Genomic DNA, 4107 nt, shown 5'->3' with positions numbered 1-4107 from the left:
GTTAGGGAATGCACTTCCAGCGAGCTCCAGTGGCAGCGCTGCTGGGCTGGGACACGCTTCGAGCAGCCAGTGGTTTCCCTCTGTTGAATCTCAGCCCTCCAGTGGAGTTGGCTTCCCCCACCCCCTACGCGGTTACATAACCTGTTGTGTAACACCTGCTAGCTGTGCCATTTGCCCCTTGGTTGGAAAGCAGCCGTCGAGGTACTACAAGCCTCCTCCTTTCCTTCTGAAACCTGTGGCCACCACAGGCCAGCTATGCTCAGAGGCCACCACTCATTTCACACAGCAGACCTCTTATGCTGGGATCCTTTGTGTTTGGCTCTAAGCCACAATCTACATACTTTACTGTATCTAATACTCAGCATCTCCTGAAAGAGTGGGTTCCTTTTTTTTTTTTTTTCATCATTATAGTTACTACTGCTATTACGTGTGTGTGTGTGTGTGTGTGTGTGTGTGTGTGTGTGCGCGCGCGCGTAGGCATATGTACCATGGCACACGTGGAATTCAGAAGCACTTTCAGGACTCAGTTCCATATTTCACTATGGATTCCAAGATCAGGCTGAGGTGTTAGACTTTGTATGCAAATGTTTTTATCTACATCTGCCCAGTGGTTGAGGGAAAAGATTTTTTTTAATAAAATAGATTTGTTTATTTATTTATATATACGCTATCTGCATGTACACCTGCAGGCCAGAAGATGGCATCATATCACATTATAGATGGTTGTGAGCCACCATGTGGTTGCCGGGAACTGAACTCAGAACCTCTGGAAGAGCAGTCAGTGCTCTTAACCTCTGAGGCATCTCTCCAGCCCAAGGGGAAAGATTCTTATTACCTTTTTTTATGACTGAGGAAACTGAGCCTCAAACTCATTAAGTGTTTGCCTAGGGTCATATACCTAGAACTCAGTGTAGCCACTGCACTGAAAACAGAATGCTTGGGGAGCCTGTTTGTTGAGTTAGTGTAGCCAATGACCCTAGTTTTGTTGTGCTTTCCCCCACTGTACTCTCTATTGTAGCTTTGTTATAGTTGTGTGTGTGTGTGTGTGTGTGTGTGTAGTCCAGAGGTTGATGTCCTTCTCTGTCTTTTTTTCTTTTTGACACAGAGTCTTTCTGTGAATCTAGAGTTTGCTGAACCGACTAGGCTGGCTGGCAGTGAGCTCTGCCTGTCTCCACATCGTCAGTGGTGGGATTGCAAGCACGCACCCTCACACCCACCCAGCCTTCACATGGGTGCTGGGGAGGCAAGCTGATGTGTTCATGCGTGTGCTGCAAGTACTTCACCAAGTGAGCCAGCTTCTCCCACAGAGGGTCACAGCTTGCTTATGTCTTGTATAACTGAAATCTCTGTCTCACATACTCATTTTGCGGGGTGTGAGACTACATCTCGAGCAACATAATCTTCTTTGGCTCCCCATCATCTGAGGCAAGTCAGGACTTCCTTAGTGCACTCAAACCCAGCCTTCATCAATGGGTCACATCTGCCCCCAAGACATTTGCCTAAAAGAAGGACTGACCATTGCAAATGTGTGTCCTGCAGCATCTCTCAAGGACCTGAGAGCCTTTCTTAGGAAAAAAGGCCACAGTCTCCAGGACCCTGAGAGGTTAGAACTCTACTTTTGATAATTACTCAACAAACATAGTTGCCATCTCATTCATTCATTCATTCATTCATTCATTCATTATAAAACCTTCCACCTTCTCTACTTCCATAGCACACATGCTTTACTATTCCCTCACCTCCGTCCTCACCTATTCCTGAACCTTGTAACTCCTTTCTTCCTTACTGGCCTCCGTAGACACCACATCAACTTAAGCACAAAATCTAAAAACTTCAATCTACTATCTGCAATTGAGAGAGAACATACAACATTTGTCTTTCAGGCCTGAGTTACCTCACTCGATATAATATTGTTCAGTTCCATCCATTTTCTTGTAAGTTTCATAATTTTTCCTTACAACCGATTCAACCTCTGTTATGTCTGTTCGTTCACCAGTTGGTGAATATCTGAGCTGATCCATTTCCTAGGTGTTGTGGACAGCAGCAGTGAGCATGAGCGTGCTGGTGTCTCTGCCACAGGCCTGGCGTCCTTCTGGCGCACGCCTGGGAGTGTTGGGCCTGTGGGGTTTGGGTTTGAGGTTTTCGAGCAACCCTCCACAGTGATTTTCACAGCAGCTGAATCAGTCACACATCTACCAGTAGTGACTGCTGGCTCCTCTTCCCCACATCCTCACCAGCGCCCTTGTAACTTATTTTCCTTATTGAGATTCTTACTAGGGTGAGACGGAATCTCAAAGTAGTTTTTGTTTGTATTTATCTGATGGCTAAGGACGCTAAACACTTACAAAACATATTATTTCTTTTTGTATTTCTCTTGAGAACACTCTGTTCAAAGCTATAGCCCATTTTAAAAATTGAGTTATTTGTTTTCCTGCTGTTCAGGTTTTAAGGTTGTGGTTGTTTGCTTCATTTTGCCTTTTAGTTCCTCGTATTTCCTAAGTATTAGTGCCCTGTCAGATGTACAGCTGGCAAAGATATCTTCCTATTCTGCAGGCTGTGTTTTCACTTTTTTGGCTTTCTTTGCTGTGCAAAAGCTTTTAAATTTCATGGTCGTGATCCTCCTGCATCTGCCTCCTATGTATTGAAACCACAGGCAAGTGCCACAGTGCCCAGCATTCTGGTGTTCTTTCTGCCAACTAGCCCTCTGTTGTGCTGGGAATTCTGAACTTGAGGCTTTAAGCATGCTGGGAAAGTACTCTACCGCTAAGCCGCATCCCAGCCTCCCTTTGGACTCCTCACTTCTTTGACTCTGAGCCCCATGCCCCCATCCCCAGTCTCTCATTCTGGAGGTTACATGCTAATATTAGGCACCCACTACTTTGCTGTAGGTGGGATCTCTGACATGTGGTTTAGGATGTGGTGATTCCTAAGTTACCCAGGAACTTGAAGGACTTTTTATAGGAACTGCTGACTTTCATTTGTGTCTGTCCAGGTACCCAGTGGGTGACCTTTTGACATCAGGAGACTGAAAACTCTGTCCTTAAGTCATGATAATACAGTGGCTTCTTCCTCTCCCACTTCCCTCCCTTTTCCCTCTTCTTCCTTATTTAAAAATTATTTAAAAAAAATAAATAAAAAGAAAAAGAAAAAAATTATTTTTTTTTAATTGTCTTATGTAGCTCAGGCTGGCCTTAAACTCCTGCTCTTCCTATCTTCACCACCCAAGGGCTAGAATTCCTGATGTGTGCCATCACGCTGGACCCTTTACTTGCTGTATTTCTCCTGACGACCCACAGAGCTTGGTCACAGATACACAGACCACTAACTCTCCTCCGGGCACCCACTCCGTACCCTAAGTCCACATGCTGCTTTGCCCTGTGGGTACCCTAAGCGCTGCCATCTGGGGAATGGTTGAAGACCTGAGTCGCCCTTCTAACCCTCTTACCACCTCCCAACAGCACCACCTGCTGGAAGGCAATCTGTCAACATGTGAGCCCTAGGCAGGCAGTCCAGATCCCAACTACTTTTCCCTGGGAGACCAGAGGAGAACTGAAATCCTAGAAGAGGAAGAGTGCAGGCCCAGAACTAGGGGGAAGAGAAATGTGCCGTGTCTTCCCTGCAGTCAGCCTAGCTTGTGGCAAAAGCACACTGTGAGGTGAAAGAGAGAAGTCTCGTGTGCAGTTCCTCCAGCCCTCCACACTGCTCCAGCATTTCCTCCACGCCCCACCTCTCCCCTAGCCTGTTGCTCGGCTTCTCCCTTCCCAGGCCTTCTGCCTGAAGTCCTGGCCTGTGACTCTGCTGTGTGATCACCACTCCATATCTGCCTTCCTTTACCCTCCTCCACCTCCAAATCATAGGCCTTGGCTTCCTTCCTGTTGAACTTTGTCCTAATGGTGATGGAATCCTTTTTTCAGCTGCCAGTAGCAAAGATTTAAAAAAAAAAAAAGTGAGCACAAGGGTGAACCGACACCGATTGCAAAAGCTGCACTCCAACAACCGCTGTAACATTACCTTACTGGGAATGCAACGTGCTAGAGAGTTTGGTTGGTTTTTCAGAGTCCTTTCCTCCACCTTGAACTTGCACCTAGAAGTCCTCTGTGCAACCAA

Source organism: Acomys russatus, chromosome 8 (assembly GCF_903995435.1).
Source record: "Acomys russatus chromosome 8, mAcoRus1.1, whole genome shotgun sequence".
In the NCBI taxonomy this organism is placed as follows: Eukaryota; Metazoa; Chordata; class Mammalia; order Rodentia; family Muridae; genus Acomys; species Acomys russatus.
Note: the sequence above shows the minus strand (reverse complement) of the source record.